This window comes from Cherax quadricarinatus, chromosome 46 (assembly GCF_038502225.1).
Source record: "Cherax quadricarinatus isolate ZL_2023a chromosome 46, ASM3850222v1, whole genome shotgun sequence".
In the NCBI taxonomy this organism is placed as follows: domain Eukaryota; kingdom Metazoa; phylum Arthropoda; class Malacostraca; order Decapoda; family Parastacidae; genus Cherax; species Cherax quadricarinatus.
In genome coordinates this window covers 20,825,987-20,841,053 of record NC_091337.1, presented here as the reverse complement: position 1 = coordinate 20,841,053, position 15,067 = coordinate 20,825,987, and the positions used below count along the sequence as shown (strand labels likewise).

Sequence of the window (15,067 nt, the reverse complement as noted above, 5' to 3'; positions counted from 1 at the left end):
TTTTTTTCTCATTATGCACTGCATGCTGCAGGATTTTTTTTGTTCTGCGCACACTGACAAAACAGACCCATTCTCTCACATATGGGTGTACCAGCTTTCTCCTGCTTGATTTGAAGCCTCTAGAATTTTGGTGTATTAATACATCAACAACACTGGCTCATAAGACGTATTTATAAGACAAAACAGTCATAGGGTTAAATATATACAACCTCACCTCAATTAGTGACATACTCATTTACCGACGCCTCAGACTTACAATGGGCTTTCTGACCAGCATTCATAACTATATAACGAATATTAGAGCTGATTTCCTCTATTATGTTTATTTCAATATACGTACAGTACACTACTGTACAAACATTTAAAAATATACCAGAAATGTTTTAAATGGTGCAAAGGTGACATTAAAACAATATCTAAGATGGCTGACACAAACTACCATTATATATAGTATGCTCCTCACTTCAGGACAAATTCGTTTAATGACATGGTCTCAGCAACGGAACTCCTTCGTTAAGTGAGGAGGCTGCATGGATATTTCTTTTTTTTTTTTTTTTCCTCAACAAGTCAGCCATCTCCCACTGAGGCAGGGTGACCCAAAATGAAAGAAAATCCCCAAAAAGAAAATACTTTCATCATCATTCAACATTTTCACCTCACTCACACAATCACTGTTTTTGCAGAGGTGCCAAGAATACAACAGTTTAGAAGTTTTTTTTTTTTTTTTCAACAAGTCGGCCGTCTCCCACCGAGGCAGGGTGACCCAAAAAAGAAAGAAAATCCCCAAAAAGAAAATACTTTCATCATCATTCAACACTTTCACCACACTCGCACATTATCACTGTTTTTGCAGAGGTGCTCAGAATACAACAGTCTAGAAGCTTAAACATATAAAGATACACAACATATCCCTCCAAACTGCCAATATCCCAAACCCCTCCTTTAAAGTGCAGGCATTGTACTTCCCATTTCCAGGACTCAAGTCCGACTATATGAAAATAACCGGTTTCCCTGAATCCCTTCACTAAATATTACCCTGCTCACACTCCAACAGATCGTCAGGTCCCAAGTACCATTCGTCTCCATTCACTCCTATCTAACACGCTCACGCACGCTTGCTGGAAGTCCAAGCCCCTTACCCACAAAACCTCCTTTACCCCCTCTCTCCAACCCTTTCGAGGACGACCCCTACCTCGCCTTCCTTCCCCTATAGATTTATATGCTTTCCATGTCATTCTACTGTGATCCATTCTCTCTAAATAACCAAACCACCTCAACAACCCCTCTTCTGCCCTCTGACTAATACTTTTATTAACTCCACACCTTCTCCTAATTTCCACACTCCGAATTTTCTGCATAATATTTACACCACACATTGCCCTTAAACAGGACATCTCCGCTGCCTCCAACCGTCTCCTCGCTGCTGCATTTACCACCCAAGCTTCACACCCATATAAGAGTGTTGGTACTACTATACTTTCATACATTCCCTTCTTTGCCTCCATAGATAACGTTTTTTGACTCCACATATACCTCAACGCACCACTCACCTTTTTTCCCTCATCAATTCTATGATTAACCTCATCCTTCATAAATCCATCCGCCGACACGTCAACTCCCAAGTATCTGAAAACATTCACTTCTTCCATACTCCTCCTCCCCAATTTGATATCCAATTTTTCTTTATCTAAATCATTTGACACCCTCATCACCTTACTCTTTTCTATGTTCACTTTCAACTTTCTACCTTTACACACATTCCCAAACTCATCCACTAACCTTTGCAATTTTTCTTTAGAATCTCCCATAAGCACAGTATCATCAGCAAAAAGTAACTGTGTCAATTCCCATTTTGAATTTGATTCCCCATAATTTAATCCCACCCCTCTCCCAAACACCCTAGCATTTACTTCCTTTACAACCCCATCTATAAATATATTAAACAACCATGGTGACATTACACATCCCTGTCTAAGACCTACTTTTACCGGGAAGTAGTCTCCCTCTCTTCTACACACCCTAACCTGAGCCTCACTATCCTCATAAAAACTCTTTACAGCATTTAATAACTTACCACCTATTCCATATACTTGCAACATCTGCCACATTGCTCCTCTATCCACTCTATCATATGCCTTTTCTAAATCCATAAATGCAATAAAAACTTCCCTATCTTTATCTAAATACTGTTCACATATATGCTTCAATGTAAACACCTGATCTACACATCCCCTACCCACTCTAAAACCTCCTTGCTCATCCGCAATCCTACATTCTGTCTTACCTCTAATTCTTTCAATTATAACCCTACCGTACACTTTTCCTGGTATACTCAGTAAGCTTATTCCTCTATAATTTTTACAGTCTCTTTTGTCCCCTTTCCCTTTATATAAAGGGACTATACATGCTCTCTGCCAATCCCTAGGTACGTATAAAATATATACGTATATACGTATATACGTATAAAAATACACAATATATCCCTCCAAACTGCCAATATCTCAAACCCCTCCTTTAGAGTACAGGCATTGTACTTCCCATTTCCAGGACTCAAGTCCAGATATATAAAATAACCGGTTTCCCTGAATACCTTCACTAAATATCACCCTGCTCACACTCCAACAGCTCGTCAAGTGCCAAATACAATTTGTCTCCATTCACTCCTATCTAACACACTCACGCATGCTTGCTGCAAGTCCAAACCCCTCGCCCACAACACCTCCTTCACCCCCTCCCTCCAACCTTTTCAAGGACGACCCCTACCCCGCCTTCCTTCCCTTACAGATTTATATCCTCTCCATGTCATTCTACTTTGATCCATTCTCTCTAAATTACCAAAACACCTCAACAACCCCTCTTCAGCCATCTGACTAATACAATGGACCCCCAGTGTACGATATTATTTCATTCCAGAAGTATGTTCAGGTGCCAGTACTGACCGAATTTGTTCCCATAAGGAAACTTGTGAATTAGATTAGTCCATTTCAGACCCCCACACATGCACATACAAACGCACTTAAATAAATACACTTACATAATTGGTCGCACTGGGAGCTGATCGTAAACCGGGGGTCCACTATACTTCTATTAACTCCACACCTCATAATTTCCACACTCCGAATTTTCTGCATAATATTTACACCACACACTGCCCTTAGACAGGACATCTCCACTGCCTCCAACCGCTTCCTTGCTCCTGCATTTACAACCCAAGCTTCACGCCCATATAAGAGTGTTGGTACTACTATACTTTCATACATTCCTTTCTTTGCCTCCATATATACCTCAATGCACCACTCACTTTTTTTCCTTCATCAATTCTATGATTAACCTCATCCATCATAAATCCATCCGCTGACACGTCAACTCCCAAATATCTGAAAACATTCACTTCTTCCATACTCCTCCTCCCCAATTTGATATCCAAATTTTCTTTCTCTAAATCATTTGATACTCTCATCACCTTACTCTTTTCTATGTTCACTTTCAACTTTCTACCTTTACACACATTCCCAAATTCGTCCACTAACCTTCGCAATTTTTCTTTAGAATCTCCCATAAACACAGTATCATCAGCAAAAACTAACTGCATCACTCCCCATTTTGTATTTAATTCCCCATAATTTAATCTCACCCCTCACCCGAGCACCCTAGCATTTACTTCTTTTACAACCCCATCTATAAATATATTAAACAACCATGGTGACATTACACATCCCTGTCTAAGACCTACTTTTACCGGGAAATAGTCTCCCTCTCTTCTACACACCCTAACCTGAGCCTCACTATCCTCATAAAAACTCTTTACAGCATTTAATAACTTACCACCTATTCCATATACTTGCAACATCTGCCACATTGCTCCTCTATCCACTCTATCATATGCCTTTTCTAAATCCATAAATGCAATAAAAACTTCCCTATCTTTATCTAAATACTGTTCACATATATGCTTCAATGTAAACACCTGATCTACACATCCCCTACCCACTCTAAAACCTCCTTGCTCATCCGCAATCCTACATTCTGTCTTACCTCTAATTCTTTCAATTATAACCCTACCGTACACTTTTCCTGGTATACTCAGTAAGCTTATTCCTCTATAATTTTTACAGTCTCTTTTGTCCCCTTTCCCTTTATATAAAGGGACTATACATGCTCTCTGCCAATCCCTAGGTACCTTCCCCTCTTTCATACATTTATTGAACAAAAGTACCAACCACTCCAACACTATATCCCCCCCTGCTTTTAACATTTCTGTCATGATCCCATCAGTTCCAGCTGCTTTACCCCTTTTCATTTTACTTAATGCCTCACGTACCTCCCCCACACTTACATTCTGCTCTTCACTCCTAAAAGATGGTATACCTCCCTGACTAGTGCATGAAATTACTGCCTCTGTTTCTTCCTTAACATTTAAAAGTTCCTCAAAATATTCTCGCCATCTACCCAATACCTCCATCTCCCCATCTACTAACTCCCCTACTCTGTTTTTAACTGACAAATCCATATTTTCCCTAGGCTTTCTTACCTTGTTTAACTCACTCCAAAATTTTTTCTTATTTTCATTAAAATTTCTTGACAGTGCCTCTCCCACTCAATCATCTGCTCTCCTTTTGCACTCTCTCACCACTCTCTTTACCTTTCTTTTACTCTCCATATACTCTGCTCTTCTTATAACACTTCTGCTTTGTAAAAACCTCTCATAAGCTACCTTTTTCTCTTTTATCACACCCTTTACTTCATCATTCCACCAATCACTCCTCTTTCCTCCTGCCCCCACCCTCCTATAACCACAAACTTCTGCCCCACATTCTAATACTGCATTTTTAAAACTATTCCAACCCTCTTCAACCCCCCCCCCCCCCCCACTACTCATCTTTGCACTAGCCCACCTTTCTGCCAATAGTCGCTTATATCTCACCCGAACTTCCTCCTCCCTTAGTTTATACACTTTCACCTCCCTCTTACTTGTTGTTGCCACCTTCCTCTTTTCCCATCTACCTCTTACTCTAACTGTAGCTACAACTAAATAATGATCTGATATATCAGTTGCCCCTCTATAAACATGTACATCCTGGAGCCTACCCATCAACCTTTTATCCACCAATACATAATCTAATAAACTACTTTCATTACGTGGTACATCATACCTTGTATATTTATTTATCCTCTTTTTCATAAAATCTGTATTACTTATTACCAAATTTCTTCCTACACATAGCTCAATTAAAGGCTCCCCATTTACATTTACCCCTGGCACCCCAAATTTACCTACTACTCCTTCCATAACATTTTTACCCACTTTAGCACTGAAATCCCCAACCACCATTACTCTCACACTTGATTCAAAACTGCCCACGCATTCACTCAACATTTCCCAGAATCTCTCTCTCTCCTCTACACTTCTCTCTTCTCCAGGTGCATACACGCTTATTATAACCCACTTTTCACATCCAATCTTTATTTTACTCCACATAATCCTTGAATTAATACATTTATAGTCCCTCTTTTCCTGCCATAGCTTATCCTTCAACATTATTGCTACTCCTTCTTTAGCTCTAACTCTATTTGAAACCCCTGACCTAATCCCATTTATTCCTCTCCACTGTATATATATATATACAGTGGACCCTCGAACAGCGATGACATCGATTAACGATAAATCTGACTAGCGATACATTTTATCGCAAAAATTTTGCCTCGATTAGCGCTAAAAAAACTCGACCAACACTATTCGTTCAGTCTGAGACGCGTCCACTTCTGGCCAGTGTTTACAAGCCAGCCAGCCACCGTGGTCGCTTCCAAGCATACAATCGGAACATTTCATATTATCACAGCCTTTTTAGTGATTGCACCTGCAAAATAAGTCACCATGGGCCCCAAGAAAGCTTCTAGTGCCAACCCTACAGCAAAAAGGGTGAGAATTACTATGGATATGAAGAAAGAGATCATTGCTAAGTATGAAAGTGGAGTGCATGTCTCCGAGCTGGCCAGGCTGTACACAAAACCCCAATCAACCATCGCTACTACTGTGGCCAAGAAAACGGCAATCAAGGAAGCTGTTCTTGCCAAAGGTGCAACTATGTTTTCGAAACTAAGATCGCAAGTGATAGAAGATGTTGAGAGACTGTTATTGGTATGGATAAACGAAAAACAGATAGCATCTCTCAAGCGATCATATGTGAAAAGGCTAGGAAGTTGCATGACGATTTAATTAGAAAAATGCCAGCAACTAGTGGTGATGTGAGTGAATTTAAGGCCAGCATAGGTTGGTTTGAGAGATTTAAGAATCGTAGTGGCATACATAGTGTGATAAGGCATGTTGAGGCTGCCAGTTTGGACCAAAAAGCAGCTGAAAAATATGTGCAGGAATTCAAGGAGTACATAGACAGTGAAGGACTGAAACCTGAACAAGTGTTTAATGGTGACACTGACAATGTTGTGAAACACTTTAGGAATGTCATAAAGGAACGGGAGGTACAGGCCTCAATGGGCAGATATGTTGTGCGACAGAGGTCCAGTGACTCTCAAGCTGGTCCTAGTGGCATTAAAAGAAGAAGGGAAGTAACCCCGAAAAAGGACTTGCCACCTCAAGTCCTAATGGAAGGGGATTCCCCTTCTAAACACTAAGACCATCAGCACACTCACCTCTTCCCATCCCATCAATCATCACCAGATCTTCAATAAAGGTAAGTGTCATGTACATGTGCATGTCTTCTTTAGTTTGTGTGTATTAAAATTAATATTTCATGTGTTAAAATTTTTTTTTTTCAATACTTTTGGGTGTATTGCACGGATTAATTTGATTTCCATTATTTCTTATGGGGAAAATTAACTTGACTAACGATTATTCTGACTAACGATGAGCTCTCACGAACGGATTAATAGCGTTAGTCGAGGGTCCACTGTATATACTACCATCCTGCCAAGTGAGTGTAAAACGAAAGCCTGTAATTGTTTTACATGATGGTAGGATTGCTGGTGTCTTTTGTCTGTCTCATAAATATGCAAGATTACAGGCATGTCTTGCAACTTCTACTTACACTTAGGTCACACTACACATACATGTACACATTTATTTATACACACTCATCTGAGTTTTCTTTGATTTTATCTTAATAGTTCTTGGTCTTATTACTTTTCCTTTTATATCCATGGGGAAGTGGAATAAGAATCTTTCCTCCGTAAGCCATGCGTGTTGTAAAAGTCAACTAAAATGCCGGGAACAATGGGCTAGTAACCCCTTTTCCTGTAAAGATTACTAAAAAGAATAAGAAGAAGAAAATTGTCAAAGTGGGAAGTCTGAATGTGCGTGGATGTTGTGCAAATGATAAGAAAGAGATGATTGTGGATGTTATGAATGAGAAGAAACTGGATGTCCTGGCTTTAAGTGAAACAAAGCTGAAGGGGGTGGGAGAGTTTCAATGGAGAGGAATAAATGGGATTAGGTCAGGGGTTTCAAATAGAGTTAGAGCTAGAGAAGGAGTAGCAATAATGTTGAAGGATAAGCTATGGCAGGAAAAGAGGGACTACAAATGCATAAATTCAAGGATTATGTGGAGTAAAATAAAGATTGGATGTGAAAAGTGGGTTATAGTAAGCATATATGCACCTGGAGAAGAGAGAAGTGTAGAGGAGAGAGAGAGAGATTCTGGGAAATGTTGAGTGAATGCGTGGGGAGTTTTGAATCAAGTGTGAGAGTAATGGTGGTTGGGGATTTCAATGCTAAAGTGGGTAAAAATGTTATGGAGGGAGTAGTAGGTAAATTTGGGGTGCCAGGGGTAAATGTAAATGGGGAGCCTTTAATTGAGCTATGTGTAGAAAGAAATTTGGTAATAAGTAATACAGATTTTATGAAAAAGAGGATAAATAAATATACAAGGTATGATGTAGCATGTAATGAAAGTAGTTTGTTGGATTATGTATTGGTGGATAAAAGGTTGATGGGTAGGCTCCAGGATGTACATGTTTATAGAGGGGCAACTGATATATCGGATCATTATTTAGTTGTAGCTACAGTTAAGAGTAAGAGGTAGATGGGAAAAGAGGAAGGTGGCAACAACAAGTAAGAGGGAGGTGAAAGTGCATAAACTAAGGGAGGAGGAAGTTCGGGCGAGATATAAGCGACTATTGGCAGAAAGGTGGGCTAGTGCAAAGATGAGTAGTGGGGGGGGTTGAAGAGGGTTGGAATAGTTTTAAAAATGCAGAATTAGAATGTGGGGCAGAAGTTTGTGGTTATAGAAGGGTGGGGGCAGGAGGAAAGAGGAGTGATTGGTAGAATGATGAAGTAAAGGGTGTGATAAAAGAGAAAAAGGTAGCTTACGAGAGGGTTTTACAAAGCAGAAGTGTTATAAGAAGAGCAGAGTATATGGAGAGTAAAAGAAAGGTGAAGAGAGTGGTGAGAGAGTGCAAAAGGAGAGCAGATGATCAAGTGGGAGAGGCACTGTCAAGAAATTTTAATGAAAATAAGAAAAATTTTTAGAGTGAGTTAAACAAGTTAAGAAAGCCTAGGGAAAGAATGGATTTGTCCGTTAAAAACAGAGTAGGGGAGTTAGTAGATGGGGAGAGGGAGGTATTAGGTAGATGGCGAAAATATTTTGAGGAACTTTTAAATGTTGAGGAAGAAAGGGAGGCGGTAATTTCATGCACTGGCCAGGGAGGTATACCATCTTTTAGGAGTGAAGAAGAGGAGAATGTAAGTGTGGTGGAGGTACGTGAGGCATTACGCAGAATGAAACGGGGTAAAGCAGCTGGAACTGATGGGATCATGACAGAAATGTTAAAAGCAGGGGGGGATATAGTGTTGGAGTGGTTGGTACTTTTGTTTAATAAATGTATGAAAGAGGGGAAGGTACCTAGGGATTGGCGGAGAGCATGTATAGTCCCTTTATATAAAGGGAAAGGGGACAAAAGAGATTGTAAAAATTATAGAGGAATAAGTTTACTGAGTATACCAGGAAAAGTATATGGTAGAGTTATAATTGAAAGAATTAGAGGTAAGACAGAATGTAGAATTGGGGATGAGCAAGGAGGCTTCAGAGTGGGTAGGGGATGTGTAGATCAAGTGTTTACATTGAAGCATATATGTGAACAGTATTTAGATAAAGGTAGGGAAGTTTTTATTGCATTTATGGATTTAGAAAAGGCATATCATAGAGTGGATAGAGGAGGAATGTGGCAGATGTTGCAAGTTTATGGAATAGGTGGTAAGTTACTAAATGCTGTAAAGAGCTTTTATGAGGATAGTGAGGCTCAGGTTAGGGTGTGTAGAAGAGAGGGAGAATACTTCCTGGTAAAAGTAGGTCTTAGACAGGGATGTGTAATGTCACCATGGTTGTTTAATATATTTATAGATGGGGTTGTAAAAGAAGTAAATGCTAGGGTGTTCAGGAGAGGGGTGGGATTAAATTATGGGGAATCAAATTCAAAATGGGAATTGACAGTTACTGTTTGCTGATGATACAGTGCTTATGGGAGATTCTAAAGAAAAATTGCAAAGGTTAGTGGATGAGTTTGAGAATGTGTGTAAAGGTAGAAAGTTGAAAGTGAACATAGAAAAGAGTAAGGTGATGAGGGTATCAAATGATTTAGATAAAGAAAAATTGGATATCAAATTGGGGAGGAGGAGTATGGAAGAAGTGAATGTTTTCAGATACTTGGGAGTTGACGTGTCGGTGGATGGATTTATGAAGGATGAGGTTAATCATAGAATTGATGAGGGAAAAAAGGTGAGTGGTGCGTTGAGGTATATGTGGAGTCAAAAAACGCTATCTATGGAGGCAAAGAAGGGAATGTATGAAAGTATAGTAGTACCAACACTCTTATATGGATGTGAAGCTTGGGTGGTAAATGCAGCAGCGAGGAGACGGTTGGAGGCAGTGGAGATGTCCTGTCTAAGGGCAATGTGTGGTGTAAATATTATGCAGAAAATTCGGAGTGTGGAAATTAGGAGAAGGTGTGGAGTTAATAAAAGCATTAGTCAGAGGGCAGAAGAGGGGTTGTTGAGGTGGTTTGGTCATTTAGAGAGAATGGATCAAAGTAGAATGACATGGAAAGCATATAAATCTATAGGGGAAGGAAAGAGGGGTAGGGGTCGTCCTCGAAAGGGTTGGAAAGAAGGGGTAAAGGAGGTTTTGTGGGTGAGGGGCTTGGACTTCCAGCAAGCGTGCATGAGTGTGTTAGATAGGAGTGAATGGAGACGAATGATACTTGGGACCTGACGATCTGTTGGAGTGTGAGCAGGGTAATATTTAGTGAAGGGATTCAGGGAAACCGGTTATTTTCATATAGTCGGACTTGAGTCCTGGAAATGGGAAGTACAATGCCTGCACTTTAAAGGAGGGGTTTGGGATATTGGCAGTTTGGAGGGATATGTTGTGTATCTCTATACGTATATGCTTCTAAACTGTTATATTCTGAGCACCTCTGCAAAAGCAGTGATAATGTGTGAGTGTGGTGAAAGTGTTGAATGATGATGAAAGTATTTTCTTTTTGGGGATTTTCTTTTTTTTTTTTTGGGTCACCCTGCCTCGGTGGGAGACGACCGACTTGTTGAAAAGAAATATATATATATATATATATATATATATATATATATATATATATATATATATATATATATATATATATATATATATATATATATATATATATATATATACACACACACATACACACAGGCTAAGGAAGGAAGGAGGAGAGACAAAAAGAAATGACCATGAAGTATGTGAGGAACTCAACAAGAGATTCAAAGAAGTGTTCACAGAGGAGACAGAAGGGGCTCCAGAAAGACGGAGAGGTGGGGCACACCACCATGTGCTGGACACAGTGCACACAACCGAGGAAGAAGTGAAGAGGCTTCTGAGTGAGCTAGATGCCTCAAAGGCAATGGGGCCAGATAACATCTCCTCATGGGTATTGAGAGAGGGAGCAGAGGCACTATGTGTACCCCTAACAACAATATTCAATACATCTATCGAAACAGGGAGATTGCCTGAGGCATGGAAGACAGCAAATGTAGTCCCAATCTTTAAAAAAGGAGACAGACATGAAGCATTAAACTACAGACCAGTGTCACTGACATGTATAGTATGCAAAATCATGGAGAAGATTATCAGGAGAAGAGTGGTGGAACACCTAGAAAGGAATGGTCTCACCAACAGCAGCCAACATGGTTTCAGGGATGGGAAATCCTGTGTCACAAACCTACTGGAGTTCTATGACATGGTGACAGCAGTAAGACAAGAGAGAGAGGGGTGGGTGGATTGCATATTCTTGGACTGCAAGAAGGCATTTGACACAGTTCCACACAAGAGATTGGTGCAAAAATTGGAGGACCAAGCAGGGATAACAGGGAAGGCACTACAATGGATCAGGGAATACTTGTCAGGAAAACAGCAGCGAGTCATGGTACATGGCGAGGTGTCAGAGTGGGCATCTGTGACCAGCGGGGTCCCACAGGGGTCAGTCCTAGGACCAGTGCTGTTTCTGGTATTTGTGAATGACATGACGGAAGGAATAGACTCTGAGGTGTCCCTGTTTGCAGATGACGTGAAGTTGATGAGAAGAATTCACTCGATCGAAGACCAGGCAGAACTACAAAGGGATCTGGACAGGCTGCAGACCTGGTCCAGCAATTGGCTCCTGGAGTTCAATCCCACCAAGTGCGAAGTCATGAAGATTGGGGAAGGGCAAAGAAGACCGCAGACAGAGTACAGTCTAGGGGGCCAGAGACTACAAACCTCACTCAAGGAAAAAGATCTTGGGGTGAGTATAACACCAGGCACATCTCCTGAAACGCACATCAACCAAATAACTGCTGCAGCATATGGGCGCCTAGCAAACCTCAGAACAGCATTCCGACATCTTAATAAGGAATCGTTCAGGACCCTGTACACCGTTTACGTTAGGCCCATATTGGAGTACGAGGCACCAGTTTGGGACCCACACCTAGCCAAGCACGTAAAGAAACTAGAGAAAGTGCAAAGATTTGCAACAAGACTAGTCCCAGAGCTAAGAGGTATATCCTACGAGGAGAGGTTAAGGGAAATCAACCTGATGACACTGGAGGACAGTAGAGATAGGGGGGACATGATAACATACAAAATACTGAGAGGAATTGACAAGGTGGACAAAGACAGGATGTTCCAGAGATTGGACACAGTAACAAGGGGACACAGTTGGAAGTTGAAGACACAGATGAATCACAGGGATGTTAGGAAGTATTTCTTCAGCCACAGAGTAGTCAGTAAGTGGAATAGTTTGGGAAGCGATGTAGTGGAGGCAGGATCCAAACATATCTTTAAGCAGAGGTATGATAAAGCTCACGGTTCAGGGAGAGTGACCTAGTAGCGATCAGTAAAGAGGCGGGGCCAGGAGCTCGGACTCGACCCCCGCAACCTCAACTAGGTGAGTACAACTAGGTGAGTACATACATACACACATACATACATACACACATACATAGATACATACATATACAGTGGACCCCCCGAGTTTCGTGAATAATCCAGAGAGCCTGCCGAAGGTCGAAATTCACGAAACTCGAAACCATTTTCCCCATAAGAAATAATGGAAATAAAATTAATCCGTTCCAGACACCCAAAAATGTTGAAATAAATTTTTTTTTTTCAAATTAAATAAAGAATTACATAATGAAAACAATCAGAAATCAAGTACATTCATTTAAAAAAATAATAACATTACACTTACCTTTACTGAAGACTTCTGGGTGGATGGAAGACGGGAGGAGGGGATAGGAGGAAGGTGTACACTATTGTTTGGAAGGAGAATCTCCTTCCATTAGGACTTTAGGTAGCAAGTCCTTATCTGGGGTTACATCCCTACTTCTTTTAATGCCACTGGGAACAACTTGAGAGTCACTGGATCCCTGTCGCACAAAATAGTATCTGTCCAGAGAGGTTTTTTTCTGGCGTTTAAGATTTCCCTGAAGTGGGACACAACACTGTCATTGTACATGTTGCAGATATGGCTTGTTTCAGCTTGGTCAGGGTGATACTTTTCAACAAAACTTTGCAACTCATTCCACAAATCTCCTTAATCTTTGAAGAAGGCACCTCATCCACTCCCTCTTCCTCCTCCTCTGAAGTAAGTTCCTTGGCTGTGGTCTGATGCTGTTCCAGTTGAAGCTCTTGCAGTTCATCAGTGGTTAGCTCTTACCTGTGGTCCTCCACCAACTCTTCCACATCCCCATCAAAATCCCTCTGGATCGTGTTCCTCACTTTATTTACCAAGGGGCTTGCACTAGCTTTCCCTGAGTCCATGATGACTTATTTAGCAGTTGCAAGCACAAAAACCAATGGATTATTATGAAATGTATTGAATGAACCTGCGGCGTGATGGTCACGTGTTGGTAAACAATGGCACACTGAGCATGAATGGCGTGGGAGACTGGCTAGGTGTGCGCGGTGACGGGCGGACGGGTACCGGACGGTCGCTGAAACACGAGTCTTTTCACGAAACTCGAGGCCAAATTCCCCCCCCCCCAAAAAAAAACTCGCCGAAGGTCGAATTTCACTAAAGTCGAGGCTGCCGAAACTCGGGGGTCCACTGTACATATATATATATACAGTGGACCCCCGCTTAACGATCACCTCCAAATGCGACCAATTATGTAAGTGTATTTATGTAAGTGCGTGTGTACGTGTATGTTTGGGGGTCTGAAATGGACTAATCTACTTCACAATATTCCTTATGGGAAAAAATTCGGTCAGTAATGGCACCTGAACATACTACTGGAATGAAAAAAGTTCGTTAACCGGGGGTCCACTGTATATATTTACACATCGGTCGTTTCGTACCGAGGCAGGGTGACCCACAAAATAAAGAATAATACTTTCATCATCATTCAACACTTTCATCATCACTCACACAATCACTCTCTATGCAGAGGCGGTCAGATACATCAGTTTTGAGGTCCCAATTCCAGGATTCATGTCTGGCCAACCGGTTTCCTTGAATCCCTTCACAAAATATTACCCTACTCACACTCTAACAGCTTGTCAGGTTTCAAAAACCATTCGTCTCCATTCACTCCTATCTAACATGCTCATGGATGCTTGCCAGAAGTCCAAGCCCATTGCTCACAAAACCGCCTTTACCCCTCCCTCCAACCTTTTCGAGGATGACCCCTACCCCACCTTCCTCCTCCTGCAGATTTATACGCATTCCATGTCATTCTACTTTGATCCATTCTTTCTAAATGACCAAACCACCACAACAAACCTTCTTCAGCCCTCTGACTAATACTTTTAGTAACTCCACATCCCCTCCTAAATTCCACACTCCGAATTCTTTGCATAATACAGTGGACCCCCACTTTACAATATTATTTCATTCCAGAAGTATGTTCAGGTGCCATTACTGAACGAATTTGTTCCCATAAGGAATATTGTGAATTAGATTAGTCCATTTCAGACCCCCAAACATACACGTACAAACGCACTTACATAATTGGTCGCATTGGGAGCTGATCATAAAGCGGGGATCCACTGCATTTACACCATACATTGTACTTAGACAGGACATCTCCACTGCCTCCAGCCACCTTCGTGCCGCAGCATTTACAACCCGAGCTTCACATCCATATAAGAGTGCTGGGACCACTATACTGTCATACATTCCCTTCTTTGCCTCCATGGATAACGTTTTTAGTTTCCACAGATACCTTAACACATTGGCTGATTCCCACCAAGGCAGGATGGCCCGAAAAAGAAAAACTTTCATCATAATTCACTCCATCACTGTCTTGCCAGAGGGGTGCTTTACACAACAGTTATAAAACTGCAACATTAACCCTTTCAGGGTTGGTGCCGTACTAGTACGGCTTATGGGTTGGTGCCGTACTAGGTGCTGTACTAGTACGCATAAATTCTAGCATCCTCAAATCAAGCAGGAAAAGGCTGGTAGTCCTGGATGTGAGAGAATGGGTCTCCATGGTCAGTGTGTGGGGTATAAAAAAAATCGGGGACCCAGTGGTGTATTGTGGGAAAGCCATTTTATTACACCTTGCTCACCATGTCTAGTGGTAAGAAACTCCTCACTC

General features: G+C 41.2%; 1 protein-coding gene across 9 annotated transcripts in view; it reads right to left on the bottom strand.

Moving 5' to 3' along the window:
• LOC128696749 (tudor domain-containing protein 7B) overlaps positions 1 to 15,067 on the bottom strand; it is a 462,427-nt gene that overhangs the window by 160,424 nt on the left and 286,936 nt on the right. The gene's annotated exons all lie outside the window — the stretch shown is intronic.